This window comes from Kryptolebias marmoratus, linkage group LG2 (genome assembly GCF_001649575.2).
Source record: "Kryptolebias marmoratus isolate JLee-2015 linkage group LG2, ASM164957v2, whole genome shotgun sequence".
Taxonomy (NCBI): Eukaryota; Metazoa; Chordata; class Actinopteri; order Cyprinodontiformes; family Rivulidae; genus Kryptolebias; species Kryptolebias marmoratus.
The window spans coordinates 12,037,615-12,053,568 of record NC_051431.1 but is presented as its reverse complement, the minus strand read 5'-3'; the positions used below and the strand labels follow the sequence as shown (position 1 = coordinate 12,053,568).

The 15,954-nt window shown below is 41.0% G+C and overlaps 1 protein-coding gene across 1 annotated transcript in view; it reads right to left on the bottom strand.

Moving 5' to 3' along the window:
* The window catches only part of ptgir (prostaglandin I2 receptor), a 29,154-nt gene that overhangs the window by 2,110 nt on the left and 11,090 nt on the right, over positions 1-15,954 (bottom strand). The gene's annotated exons all lie outside the window — the stretch shown is intronic.

Below are 15,954 nucleotides of genomic sequence, written 5' to 3'. Positions count from 1 at the left end.
CAGTTTATTTGTGGAAAAAATGGAAAGTGCTATCAGTTTTCAACCTGAACTACAAAAAACAAATCAGTCACTGACATTGAATCCACATAACTTTAAAAGCTGCATTTTACCTCTAGGAAGTCCAAAATAACTCTTTAGTCCTTTTTTTTGCCTGACCTTTAGTCTTCAGTCACTGAGCCGCTCTCTGAGTGACAACATGGCTCCCATCGCTACAACAAGCCAAAAGTCCTTTTAAATTAAAGGCTGACAGGGACTGTTATGATCCACCATTGCAAAAGATAATTTGGCCTAAAATAGCGTTTCCTGTCTCGTTTGTCTCTATGTGTCCCTGCGATGGACTTGCAACCTGTCCAGGGTGTCCCCCCGCCTCTCGCACAGTGACTGCTGGGGATGGGCACCAGCGGCAAAAAAAAATGGATGGATGGTATTTTCTGATATTTATGTGTAACTTGCTTCTACGGCAGGAAAGTTCCCGAAGCAAAACCCAAATACGTTTAAAAACCCAGATTTATCTGGATTTGTCAATAAATTAAACCCAAATTTAGTTTTAGTTTTGGTTTTGGTTATAAACAGTCTGACGTTTGGAAATTTCATTACAGAATCCAGAATGTTGTGAGAGCTTCAAACATTTTGGATACTCAAACTATTTTTTTTTAAAGTTGACTGGCTTTCTGCGCATGCTTTGTTGGCAGAATATATGTTACTGTCATCCTGAGGTCGACATGAATCGTTAACATCCACAACATCTATATTTGTATGAAATGGTTGCAAACACGTTGCTATACAGACTATAAATGGCCAAAATTCAGCTGGCCTGAATGTAGTCAGCCAAAATATTAAAAAATAAAAAATTTTCTGCCCAAAACCAGGAGAAAAATGTTTGTTGGTGATCACATTTCTCATCCTGGAGTCCAGGTTGTTTCTATGAATGTCAGCTTTCGATTTGGATCTCTTTATTTCCTGGAAGTTTGTAACATTTAAAAAAAAAGCTGATTCCGTTCATTACACAACAGCTTTTCGTTCTGCTTTCTGTGTTTCTGTAGGGGTCATTCAGCCAGGAGCCTTTTGTACGCTGGCCAACAAGTGCTACTGTGCTGCAAACACATGACCACAAAAAAACAAACGCAACAGAAAAATGCTGCAAAAGAAAAATAAGCTACGAGCACAGAAAGTAGATAGAAGCAAAAACAAGCAATCAGCAAAACAAATGCAAAAAGAAAAAAATGCAAAAACACTAAAAACCACTAAAACACCAGCAAGTAAGAAATACTGCAAACTCACTCCACCAAACGAAAGTTTAATGTTGAATTGTTTCATTGGGCGTCTTATTAGTTCAGTCTAATGAAACAATTCAACATTAATTTTCCATCACCTGGTCTCAAGACAGAGAAGCTATTGAGGAAAAAAAAGCATTAATTTGTCATAAAAAATCTTAATAAAGGCTTTAAAATCAGATACAGTTAGGTGTGTCTTATTAAATCAATCTAATGAAACAATTCAACATTAACTCTTGGTCAGACGTTCACATGACATGGAGGTTATTTCATTTTTGTTCCAAATGTCATTTGTTTCTATAATTTGTTGATGGTCCCTAAGCGAGCCTCCGTGTTTAGGAGGAAGGCGACGCGGAGGTGAGCTGACCCTCATCTCACCGCCAGGACCGGGTCAAACAGCAGGAAGACACAGCTGAGTCCAACCCGGACTGTCCCCAGTCCCCTGGCGCTCTTCCGTTTTGTGGAGTGGGTTTGCAGCTTTTCTTACTTGCTGGTGTTTTTAGTGTTTTTGTTGTTTGCAGCATTTTCTCCTTGCATTTGTTTTCCTGGTTGTATGTTTTTTTTTTTTTACTTCAGTCAATTTTCTCTGATTGCAGCATGTTTCTATTGCAACACTCTTTCTGTTGTTTTGAGTTCGTGTGTCTTGGAGTTTGCGTCATTCGAGCCTTTGCAGCGCGTTTTGCTGCGCACTTGCACCTGCCGGCCATCGTACTTTTGCCGCCCGCTGAGCCCAAACCAAGAGTGAGAACCTCTCCAAGGAAACGTGTCAGCGGTACATCCTAATTCGGTGCTCACAGGAATGTTTCCTTTACACCCAGTGATCAGTTTGGCGGCCGTGTGAACAAAGCAGTTGGCGTTCAGTCTGCACATCGGTGTCGGCTGGGACTCGGGTTCATCCCCTTATCACGAATCAGAATCTGTGAGAAACACGAACGGTGTGAGCATCTTTTTTAGTTTCCATCACCACAAAAAGTCCTATATGCAGACCGACGCAGTTCTACACGACGAAAACAAGTTGTTTTTGTTTAATCTTGACCTGTAAAGTACGACAGACTGCAGACAGCTGCCTGCAGAATGAGAGACAAGCAGCAGCTGGCTCAGGAAGCCTGTCACCTCCGTCCTCTTCTCCATCAACAATTCTCCATTTTCTTTATGAAATATCCAACAAACAGTAGCCTAATTAATGGCTTGTGCTGACTGAGTGGCCTTGTTCATTGGTGTAAATGTTTTCTTGTTGCTAGGGGGCCTGGACTGAAATCTAATAACGCCGAGACAATGTGCAAGGGGCCAAAGGGAACAGGTCCAGAGCCGGGACAAATGGGAACACAGACACAAGCTCACATAACGAGGAACCAGCAGAACGTCGACAAATAGGAGGGTTAAACAACAAAACCCCAACACGAGAACCCCCAAAGGAATCAGCATCACATCTGCGTACAGGAGGATGTGGTTAGAAAATGCCTGACTGTCTGTTTGAGAACAAAAACAAAACCTGAGGCAGAACATGGGTCCGACTGAACAACAATTCATTTTTGATGTCGATCCAGAGGCGGAAAGGTTTGTTTCTCGTTCAGCCTTGGACGGGCTCTCGAACACGAGTCGACAACATTAACGGTATGAAGTGGAACAAAACACATGTCCAGATGTTTAAGGAACTAATCATTCCTTTGGAGGCTCGAGGGAACTTTCTTTAATTGCACAACCGCGGTTGTGTAAGTCAAGAAACATTTCTTTAATACAACAGAATTATTTTCAGATTATTTTCTCCAAAGCTGTCAGTTTAGTTCAAAGAACTCACTTTGTGTTTTGTTTGAAACACCTGTACTGTAATGCTTATTTACTGTAATTGCTTTTATTTTTTGAAAACCCTTTGACTTCATCTAGTGAGCCACACAGCTAAGCTTCACTTGACTTTACTGGAATTAAAGTGTTACACGTAAGCACCATCAGAGCTGGTGCATTTGCAGTGGAGGCTGTTTGGTCAGATTCTGCGACTAGTCGGTGATTCAAAACCGCAAACAATAATTTCAAAGCCCATTTTCGAGGGCGCATGGCTTGCAGAGCTGCAGAGGTCGTGCACATTGTTTTGTCGCCTACATCAAAACCACCTTGTGTCTTTGTACGCGCCAAAAATACCACCGTTCTCACCATTCCCCCCCTCCCCCCTACTTATCAGTTGAGGCGAGCCACGTGGGAGTTGAGTGGTCGCGACCGACCGGCAGGTGAGGCGGTGCACCTGTCAACCGGTAACTCGGGTGACAGAAGGCGAGCTCAGGGAGGACGGGAAGGGAGGCTCTGCACCGCGGCTGAGCAGCTACTGCAGGTTTCTGTTCTACGTGCATTTTATTTTGCGAGCACAAGCGACGCATACGACGCCAAGTTAAAAAGGCATTCATGTTTCCATCCGGTAGCAAGACACAAACAAGTAGCTCTGGGTCTACAGAAGCTCAGCTGGGAAGGGATCGAGACGAGTTCGAGACCCCGACTCTGCGGCTGTTTTGAAAGCAGATTTACTGTGCGTTTTTTTTTTAGAACAAGCTTGAAAACCCATGTAACGTGGATACGTGTCTTCGTGGACACCCGCGAATGTTTCCAGACATCTTTGGAAACTCCCTTCCAAGTACAAATTGGTGCAGCGTAGTGAGACACTTGCAACAGTTTCCTGAGCTGTTGGAAGGCTCTGAAGGCTTCTTTTTTTACGGGTTACTGAGTGTCATTTTGTGTGGAAACAACTATCTGTGCCCTGTGAATGAAAGGAGGGCCAAGAGTGGAGTCAAGTGTCTCATGCTGCACATTAAAATCAGCTGTAAGGAAATCTTTTAAAAAGCTACGAGAAAACACTTTCGTTTCAATAAGGCCTCAAGAAATTCTGTCCTGTTAAAAGAAAAAAAGAAAAGAGGGGGGTAATAAAATATCTTCTTTAAAAGTCAGTGTTCTCAGAAATAACGACGATCCCTTAACCGTCTTGGATTTGATAAAGAGCAAGTCGTCCAGCAGCGATTTGTTGCGTCAACACAAAGTTATCATCCGTTCCATTCGTCATGCGGCCCGGCCAAAAACCTTTCAAACAGACATGCAGCCGTGTGCGCCGGGCCTCCGTCGTCTCCATCAGCGTGTCAGAGCGCACTGCCACCCCGACTCGCGCGTCTGCTCCTGCGTGCCACCCTGCCTCTTATGGTGCTCCGAGCGGACCTCAAACGCTGCAGAAGGGGAAACAAATCACGAGCTGTTCCCTCCGAGCGCTGCAAGCCGCGGGGCCCAAATTGATGGCCTGTCAGCCTCTCCTTAAACAGGAGCATAATAATATATCAGTGTGTGCTTAAAGAGCCGCGCAGGACTGCAGAGAGGAGAACCATGCAGGGCGTGCAGGTGCAGGAGGTTTCGAGGCTTGTGTAAAGACATGAGACCTGCAAAAGCAAACATGCTCACCTCAGTTTACACCTTTTATTAGCAGACAGCTGCGCAGCATGTTGAACATGAGCAAACAAACTGGTCTGGTGCAGCCTGAAGCCCTGAAACATATCGCTCATCTAGTCATGAAAGTGTCGATTCCTGCATCTTAACCAACAAAAGGGTTTCCTGAAGCTCTTTTAACCCTCCCAGGGCTTTCAGGTCGAATTGACACGAAAGTTACAAGAACTCTGCCTTTTCTCGCCTCCTTTGAGGGCTTCAGGAGGGTTTAAAACGGAGACTGCGCGAAAGAACAAGTGACCACACAGGAAGTGGCATCAGTTGTGTATTCTGTAACCATCACCCTCTTGGAGGAAACTAGAGAACGGAGGTGGGACCGAGAATTATCTAAAGTGTCACACATGAAAAGCCGTAGGAGTCGAAAGAAACTGCTGACATGGTGACAAAACTAAAACAGAAACAAGCAAAACAGAAGCAGCAGCGGCGTAGAAGTGGAAGCCAAGGTGAAAGAGGTAGAACCCAACTTTCGATGTGGTTGTCCCAAAATATCTTAAAAAAAAAAAAAAAAAAAAAAGGTTGACTTTCAGCATGTTGCAAAATGTGTTGCCACACAGCAGCTGAAGTTCCTCTTCAGAAGTAAAGCTGCGTTCCTCGACCGGCGAACACTTTAACGTTAAAGACTCCCTGTCAGAGTTTTAAACTAAGAAAGAAATGACAGAGTTGCTGCCGTTTTGGTCAAACCTGGGAAGTGAAGTTATGCATGATCTCATGCTCAGAGCATAGTCATGTGTTGTGACTAACTCTCAGCAACTACTACAGAGAATTACAGTTAAATTTCTGTAAAACTGACCAATTGAAGCCCTTTTTGTGTTGGTTAATGTGGATTACCTCCAGCTGCCATCTTAAATTAGATCAACTCCCAAAGGCAATCAGCTGTAGATGTACATTTAAGGATAATTTTCAGAAAGTTTCATCAAAGTGCGTCCAGTGGTTTGTGAGATATTTTGCTAACAGACAGACGGTTTTGACTCCTATAGTTATTGGCAAAATTTTAAACAAAGATCTTGTGCAGTCATTAGTGCTTAGAATATGTGATGTGGATGACTCTCAGCTACTACCACACCAAATTGTAGCTCAAAATCTGTAAAAATTTACTGAGTTACTGACAGTTTTGTGTTTTTTAAGGTCAGTCGGCTGTGGATGCTGCCTTAAATCGAGTTGACTACAAAAGTTAATCAGTTGTAGATGTATACAGTGATTATTATCTCAGAGTTTCATTAAAATTAGTCCAGTGGTTCATGAGATATTTTACTAACAGACAGATACACACAAACACCAATACACGGGCAAAAACATTATTGTTTACCTTCATCTTTTGGCGTTGTGTGATTAAAAAACACAGTTTACCTTCTGAGTTTTGTCCAATGGAAAATTATGTATAACAAGAAAAAACAAAGTTCATCTGAATAAGCTTATTGATCATTTTAGAGAGAACTATTTCTCCAAACTGAGGTTGTTCAAAGACCTATCTACAGCAATTGATGACCTTTCCGCAGAACCCCACTTCAAAAGAGCTGAACTATTACTTTAAGTTTGTTGCCAAACACATTCCCACAGAGAGCTGCCTGGATGTCTGCCATGCAGACCTTATTTGTCAAAAAGTTAAACATAATTGAATGTCGCAAACTGTGTTTCCCCCCCATTGGTAATAAATAACATTCTGTTGAAACAACTGTTGCACATTAGTTTCTATTTCTGTAGGTTAATCTATCATTCTTCACCTATTCTATCACCTATGACAGCGGTTTGTTGCATTTGTAAGGGTGTGATAACATTTGTGCTAAAAATGTTTGACAGACAAAGACAAATAGTCAGATGTTCTCTCACGTGTGGACAAACACTGAGAAAAAAAAAGAAATTGCACCATTTTAAATCGGTCTTCACATCGAGCTGTTTCTATTTTCAATCTGACCATTTGCCCCAATTCGAAGTGCCCCTCCCCCCCACTGCTAAAGAGAAAGAAACTGTTTACTTCTAACCGGGTTGCGCGCCATCTGACAAAAAAGGAGCTGACCCACTCCTCACTCTGCAGAGCGTGCCGTCTGACCATCTTATCACCGTGCAAATGCTGTTTGTGTAACCCAAAAGTAAGACTTAATTCCACCTACACTTTCTCTAGAACCAAAAAAATGAATAAATTAGGAGAGGTCACCCCCCCCATGGGTCGCACCCCACAGTTTGACAACCATCAACCTCAAGACGTTACAGTCCATTTTGACTTGAACAAATCCATTTAGAAGCATAAGATACAGCAAATAGCGGATGTTCTTCCATCTTTGAGTTATAAACACACCAGTTCTGTTTCGGCCCTCATCAGTAGGACGCAGACGGATCTAAAATGGTTCCTCTGTCAGATTAAAGCGTCCGTCTGTAACTCTACACAGTCTGAGATCTTCAGATACGTCCAGACGAGTCATCCCAACGACCAATGCTCAAGAAGGCTCTTCTGCAGTTCAGCTCAACCTCGATCTACTGCGAAGTTAGAAAATGCAGCTTTAATCTAATTGCAGCCGTATTAACGTTGCATAAATGTAAAACTTATTGAATTTAGGAGCTTTTACAAGCAGCAAATTTATGATTAAACTGAGCACGAGGCAGTAATTTGTCTGTCATTTGAAACGGCAAATTAGAGTAGACTTCATGGGCTGATTTTAAGATTTTTTTTTTTCCTATTGTAGTAGACACAAAAATATGTAATTTTAGGTAAACAGATGCACTGCAGCCTGTCAGTTTGGCTTTTTAAGAATGACTGGGACAACTAACAGAAAATGGGCTGCACTATATGGAAACTTTATTGATATCACAAATAAATCTGCTTGGGCTGTATTAAGATATAAGCTATTATATTTCTATTCCATCCCAGTATATTTGACCAATCAGATCCTGCTAACACCCAGTTTATTCTTGTTGAAATGCTCAACTTGAAGCACTCTGAGAGCGCAAAACGCCACCATGGCCATAGGGTCACTGACGCCACCTAACTCTTGGACAATCCGGATCGCCACCAAAATTTGAATCACTTGTCTTTTGAGACAACCCCGACATTTCCTGAAAATTTCATTGAAATCTGTTCGCCCGTTTTGAAGTAAACTTGCTAAGAGATGGACGAACGAACCAAAGCTACCGATAAGATAACATAACGTCCTTAGCGGTAGGAAAAAATAACCAGTGTTGTTAATTCACAGGCAGCTCAAATGGATGGATGTTGTGTCGCTTCAGGGTTGCTAACAGGACAGATTCTGAATTCATCTTTTAATTGGATAAACACATCATCACGTCACTACAGGAGCAGCTCATCTGCAACGTCCAGCTCTTCTTTTATAAAGTGAGATTTGGGAATAAGTGAAATTTAAAAATGAATCTAAACAAGGATTTAACAAAGGGGAAGGGGTCACCTGTGCCCTTGACCTTTGACCCATGAGGTGTCCAGCTGTGTAGTTTGACATTCCTACACCAGATCACCAAAAACATTTGGTCACGTGTTTGTCGTGACAACCCCAATGTTCCCTGAAATCTGTTCCTTGGTTTTTAGGTAATCCTTCTAAAAGACGGACGGACGAACAAACACAGTTTTGATATTTTAATAATGTCTTTTAATTGTTTCCAACCCAACTGTGGGGCACGACTTTCGTTTTGGGATCCAAATGACTTTCTCCACACATACGGCCCCAGAGCCCGTTGGCGGCGACAGTTTAGGTTTGGTTTCAGTCAGATACGGAGCGGCGGAGCCCAACATGTGCAGAAACAGATGTTACCGTTTAGCAGTGCCATGTTTGAGGCATGCTATAGATAAAACATTTACCCCCTCCCACAGCTCGAGGGCCATAAATAACTTCCTAATTTTGGATTTAATCTAAATGGAGAACTAAGACAAAGCAATTCTATTATGAGAAGTACAGGTAAGTGAAAACTTGCATATTTATTCAGATTTTTCATGTCTGCTGTGATTTGTTCCTGCTGTCCTGATCCACAGATAGGCGAAAGATATTAAAAACTAACACAGCTTCAGTTTTTGCACACCCTTCTGTCAACACAGAAAACCAAAAACATGTACTTATTTTTAAGTGTTTTAAATATAAACACAAGTACCCACTTTGGATGGGTCTGTTAGGACTATTTTTCTCCACAGAGACAAAGTTCAGCTTAAATAATGACTGGACTAGTTGATATTCTGGTTTAGGAAACCACAGTTTGTCTTTCTGGTTAATAATTTAGCTCAAAAAAGACCTCAACAAGCACCAAGTGCTGATCTCTTGTCTTGAATTAATAAAACAAACAAACAAGCTCCTTTTCGCTCATCTAAAAGTGGCACTGATCTCAAAATGATCCACCACTGGGACCCGTTATTTGTCAAACATCAGAAGAATTTCATGTATTTTTAGCGTTTTACTGGTCGGGACGCTCTGGGAGCAAAGGAGCGTTAGGGGAAAAAATAAAAAAATAAGAAATTCTTCCCATCACTTAAAGTAAACAACATTTACTGTTCGCTCATCCCAGAAATCCCAGACCACAAAATCTGCCTTTGTCTGGTTGCAATTATCTCATTAGCGTCGGTAAATCCCTGATGTCTGAATGCTGCTGCGGCTCTTTGAAGGAAGAAGTTGCTTCATTTATGAATTTTTTTCTTCCAGAAATAAATATTTCTGAAAAAAAAAAAAACACAGAGGGAATTCTATGATGGCTGTTTTGACAGAATATCTACTGAAGTCGACATAATCTCTAAGGCTTCCGGTTTATAACCAGTTTGTTTTGATTTGTCAAACCAGGGTGTGAACTGATGTCTTTGTTTTATGTCACCCTCAGCACCGCCGTCTCAGACAAGTTTTTATGAGTTTATCCATCTCCTGATGCTGTTGCTAAGGCGGAGCACACGAATTGAGTGTCACGCTTTGTTCTCGACACTCCGAGGACATAATTATTTCCGTAACGCTGAGAACATTGCGTTTTCTGTGGGAATGTCTGTAAAAACTGACTGCGTCTGAGTCCTTTTTGTGTCGGCTATTGTTGATGAGCTGCGGCGTCCTTCTTGAATTGGAGCAACGCTAAAGTTAATCAGTTGTAGATGTACAACCGGTGATTCTCAAAGTTTCATTAGAATCCGTCTTGTGCCTTATGAGATATTTTACTGACAGACAAACAGGGCTGATGCCAGCAGTTAATGCTGAAGTTTTGAGCAAAAGTACTGAACAAGGATAGTGCTCTGTTTGTCGGGGATGAGGCTCAGCCACTGCTGCACCAAATTTTAGCTCAACATCTGTAAAATTGACTGAGTCGGCTACGGTGAATTAGCTCTGGCAGCCATCTTGAACTAGGCTTACTCTAAATGGTATTGAGTTGTAGACGTACGCCCAGGTAATAAATTCTGAAAGTTTCATCAAAATCCATCCAGTGGTTCAGGAGATATTAGGACTGTAATGCTGTTCAATCAGTGGTTGCTCAGAGAATGTGTTGGGTGTAACTCTTAGCTACTACCACGCCAAACTGTAGCTCAATGTCTGTAAAATTGGCCGAGTCAAAGCCATGTTTGTGTTTGCTAAGTTTAATTAGCTGTGGCGGCCATCTTGAGCTGGATTGACTCTAAAAGGTAATCAGTTGTAGATGTACAAGCAATATTTACTTTCTGGGAGTTTCATTAAAATAATCTCAGTGGTACCTGAGATATTTTGCCAAAGCTACACACACACACACACACGCATGGGTAAATATATGATTGCCTTTAGCCTTCGTTCCCGGGCGATAAAAAGTGAAGGACTAACCTGGACAAAAACGTGATGCCAAATAAATCCTGTTTCTATCAGGATCTCAGAGGAAACCCTGGGCATCTCTTTTATTGTCGAGGAGGATCAATAAAATGAGGAGGAGGATGAATAGACGGAGCTAAATGGGTTCCTAATATCTTCAGAGTTTGGAGATTTTACATTTATTCAGGAGGTTTGTCTACACGACTCCCTCCATGTCTACTTCAGACAAGCAGGGAAGCAATCATAAAAATAACAATAAAAAAAAAAAAACACTTCAAGCTTCAAACTCATAGACTGGCACACAAAAATGTCAGTAAAGGTATGCATGTCCATCGATTAAATACACGAGTGGGTCATCATGAGATGCTGCATGCAAGTGAAATCATTTTACCGGAATAGTGAGTTTTTGCTCTGCACTCAGCTCCGTGTAGTGAGCTGGTCTGAAGGACCACAGCGTCCACCACATCCTGGTGGTAAGCATGGTATCTGAGCTAATGCGATGTTTGAGTGAATAATCTGCTGCACTCATCATGTTCTGTCATTTTAAAAACCGTTTTATAGCCGTCTGAGCTTTATGGGAGAGTGGCGAAGAGAGAGAAACTCATTAAATGTCAGCTACGAACAACAAACCCTGGTCGAGATTCAATCTGAGTTTTCTTCAGCGGTGGCTTTCTGGCTTTCTCTCCCATGAAGCTCAGACGGGCGAAGGACTACAGTCCCGCCCGTCTCACCTGCTGAAGCCTGGACCTCCTTCAGAGTGCTCACAGGTGTCTTGGTGGCCTCGCTCACTCTTCTCCTTTTTGCCCGGTCACTCAGTGTGTGAGGACGGCCTGCTCTTGGTAGATTTACACATGTCCCATACACCTTCCATCTCTGATGGATTTAACAGAACCCCTGCGGATGTTTAGGACCTTGGAAATCCTTTCGGATCCATCCTCTGTCTTGTATTTTTCAATAATCTTTTTTTTTAGTTGAATTAGGACAGGTACTTTAAATAGGGGGAATCACTTTTCGTACGTTACATATTTATTACCTTCGCCAAGGAGGTTGTGTATCTGTCTGTCTGTCTGTCTGTGTACAAGATTACTCAAAAAGTTATTATCCGATTTTCATGAAATCTTCAGGGAACGTCAAACACGGTGCAAGGAACATGTGATGAGATGTTGGTGGTGATCGGGTCAAAGGTCAAGGTCACAGATCAGCCCGTGCTCTCACTCTGGAATAGCGTAATGTAGGAATGTCAAACTGCACAAGCGGACACCTCACCGGGTCAGCGATGATGCCTATTGATCTTGAGGTCACGGGGTCAAAAGGTCGAGGTCAAGGCGACTCCTTTGTTACCTTCACAGAGGAGGTTATGTTTTCGGTCACATTTGTTTGTGTGCCTGTAGGCAAAATCACATAAAAACTAATAATGAACAGATTTGGATTAAGTTTTCATGAAATGTTGGGGTTGTCCAAAATATTTATAATTTTGATGGTGATCATAACCTCTGGGTGCTTCTAGGTTTTACTCTGTAGGAATTAAATTTCACTTTAACATTGAAGTTTTTTTTTTTTGTAAAGCAGGCCAGTTTTTATTGCCCATGATTGATTTTTGACAGCAAGAAAAGCATAAACCATCGTTTTTATAGGCCCTGTAAATAAACTGAGTTAAACTGTTTATTACTTCGTAGTGCCCTCTTCTGTCATTCATCAATACACTTTGAACAACATGTACCTAGTCCACAGGCATATTATTTAAGTCGCTGAACATACTTTTAACGTTATGTTTCTCCACATATCATTTACTTCCCCTATAGTTTCAAGGTGTAACCTGACCTCTCTGAGAATTTAAAGTGGCTCAACAAAAAGGGCCCCGGCCCAGAGACTGAGACACTCTACACATGGGTGTGGCGCGCAAGTCACGCAACACGGTGAGAGTGGTGAAGCTCCTGATGGAGGGAAAAATAACATGTATGGAGTGCAGGAGGAAGAGCAGCTGAGTATATCTGAAGAAGCTGGAAATACTGAAATTGGCTTCTGATAGCAGTTTTCTCCCACGCAGTCCTCAACTATTAGCAAGAGATGTTTTTTTTGAGCGCTTACAATTAGCTAATAAATAGTAAATTGTCTTCATTAACAAAGTGCCTTTTTTAGGTTCAACAAAGTGCTTTAAAAGCTCAAGATTTAACCCCCGATTGAGCTGGACGACCACTCTGAGTCCAACGTGCTGCTTAAAGTTACTGCCTCATATGTCCTGTTGCTGACCTTATGTTGCTTGCTATGCAGGAACATTAAAAATATGCAAAGGTTTTGGCATGAACGCAGTCACTTCATCTGCCAGTCTTTATGGCACCACACTGGCCAAGCTGCGCATCTTTGGAGTTTTAGAGTAAAAAAAAAAAACGGCTCACAACCACATCCATCTGTTACTAATGATTGAAGTGACTGAACCGAACATCCAGAGGATTACTGGTAGGAAAAGAAGAATCTGAAGGATGAAACTGAGGGAGTTTGGATACATCTGAGTCTTAATATTTCCACTTCTAGCACACGACCATTCATCTTTCGTCTGCACCACAGGTTAGTGAATTAGGCTGCACAATATATTGGAAAAGGTTTAAAAGAGGATAAAAAAAAACAACAAGCACAAACCGCAAAAAATACAAATTTGGCAATTGGTTGAACCACCTGCTCCTCAGAAGCACTCTAAGTCGGCACGTGGATGGTTGATATTAAAATATTCAACAGTGCAAAATCTCAAGAGGCCCTGTTTAGAAATTAACCAGCTTTGTGATACTTAAAACCTTGCAAAGCTACAACCGTTTATGCTGGAAGCACCCTCAGCAGCTTGCTGTCATTGGGTCGAACATAAGTTCTTCTGCAGGTGTTTCAGATAAACGTAAGTCCACCTTAAATAACAGCTGCTGACAGCCAGGCGCTGGCTTTTCACCCAGCATGAGTAACTCAGCAAAGGATTCGGGATGTCACTTATTGATTGAAGCGGTCTGATTTATTTTGAGCTGATGGGCTTTCATACCCCACGGAAGACAAATGGACCTAAAGCTAATACCATTTGGAAAAAAATCAATAGGGTTTTATTATTTGGTCAATGAATGGCACTGTGAAGCTCGGGTCATAAAATTATTTTACGCTGATTTGAGAAGTGAAATGTCCCGGCACGTTAAAAAAGGTGCAAACAACCTCGTTAAACACAAACGTATGCGCGGAACGTGAAAAATGCAGCTAAATGTGAGGTCAGAACACAGATAAAGGGCTTTTATACCATTTTTTGATATTCCATTCAGCTTAATGATAGCCTGGTTTAGGCAAGCAACAAAAAGTTTTCTTTATTATGTTCTTTCACTGGAGATTTATGCCATTTTTCAGTCTTCCCAACCATCTAATTGCAAAGTGCTACCACAACCCTCAAGAAATATTTAATCTCTTTCTGTAACAAACTTTTTTTTTTTGATAAATAGCTGCACACTTAAGAGGTCTGTAATTTAAAGGTTTAAAGGTTTAGCTCAGCATCGAACAGTTGGTTCTTGTTTTCCGCTGACCCTGGCTTCGCCTCTTCAGTGATGTTTCCAGTTTGAGCCTACAGAGAAATGTGTGGTAAGAAGTCTTCCTGGAAGCAAACAGAGATCATCCAAGGGACATGGAAAAATAATAAATTACCCAGGAAATCGCAAACCCCCCAATGGCTGACCCCACACCAAGATAGTGTTGCGTTGTATTTTATCTGGGACATACGGACCAAAAACTGATTATTTGAAGGGAGCTGCAAACAGGAAACAAACCCACAGGAAATTACCAACAGGACAGCTTCGGCTAGGAGGAAATTTTATCCATCAACCTGATCATTGCTGTGTTTTTGTTCTTTTTTTAAACCTCCTGCAGTGAGTCAAATAATGACTTATGAAAGTAAAACGTATTTAGGAGTAAAAAAAAGATGAACATTTCAGTCAAAAAGTTCAGAAAACCTAATGTAAGTTGCACACCTGGCACCGGATAAAAAAAAATAATTTGCAGAGCAGGCCCAGTATCAAGGATCTAGTGACTAAAGGCATAAATTACAATTTACGGCCAAAAGAATATTTGTCACCTCGCCTCCCTGCAGAACGTCAGAAACCATGAAACATTTCAAATATTTCCGCTAGAAGCCGTGTTTGCTTTGACCCTTATGGTATAATATCAGTGTAATCTACCCTAATTATTTATTTCTAAGAAGTATATTTCAAAAATATTATAAACTAAGTTAGAGTAGTAAACTAAATTGTAATGATGAGTTATTACAATGTTTTAGTTACTAGACCTTTACTGGTATTTGTTTTTTTCGGAGGTAGTTAATGGATCTAAAAGTCCAATCAATGACATTTAGTTATCACAAAAAATATAACACATCATATTCAGAGTATGCAAAAAAGATAAGAAACGTAACTAAATATTTACAAAAGTACATCAATAAAACAATGAAAGCAGAACAACTCATAATTTATTATTCCCACAAAAATGAATCCTGAACCAAGTTTTTATTTTCACTTAAAAAAAAAAAACTAGTCTAATTTAAAGTATAAATGCAATTACAAACTAATTTTCTGACTGTGCAACATTGTAAAGTAAGAATGTCTTAAAATATATCAGTCCAGTTGTTTGAAACTGCTTGAAGGTCTAGTAAAAAAAAAAAAAAGAGAAAAAAGTAGCATTGCTTGCACACCAAAGTTTTAAACAAAAATCTCTCACAAGTTATTAGTGCTCAGAGTATGTTTCGGGGATCAGTCTCAGCTACTACCCCGCTAAAAATATCTGTAAAAATGACCGAGTTGTAGCCATTTTATTGTTTGCTAAGATTGATTCACTCAGGCAGCCATCTTGAATCAGATAGACTCCAAAATGTAATCAGCTGTTGATGTCCATCCAATGATTACTTTCTGAGAGTTTCATTAAATCCATTCAGTAATTCATAGATATTTTGCTAACAGCCACACAGAAGCAAATACGTGGGCGACAATAAAATTCTCACTGCGAGTTTAAAAGTGTGTGGAACTTCTGTTTTGTTTCTCATCTAAAAACAGGTAGGAAAACACAATTTGATCGGCCTTTTGTGTCACGTTCTTCGTATCTGTTTTCACCTTATTTTAGCCCCGCCCCTAAATCTCCACTCAGGTAATTACGCCGTACTCTTCTGAGACTGAAACATAAAGCCAGGTTTTCCAGCACATCTAATTTAGACACACAGACATCTATATTTAGACTTTACCACCAAGAACAATGATCCGTATCAGAGCTAGGCTCCGAACAAACAGATGGGATGGCGAACCAAGACAAAGTAAAGATCAACAAGGTGAGTGCGTCTGCAGCCTGGTGAACTCTGATAAAGAGTGAATGTAGGTGGACTCGTACACAAGCATTCAGGATTTAGCGTCCATCCATTAGGAAAATGAACTCTCTTTGTTCCTTTCACAAAGAGAGCTGCTGATTGC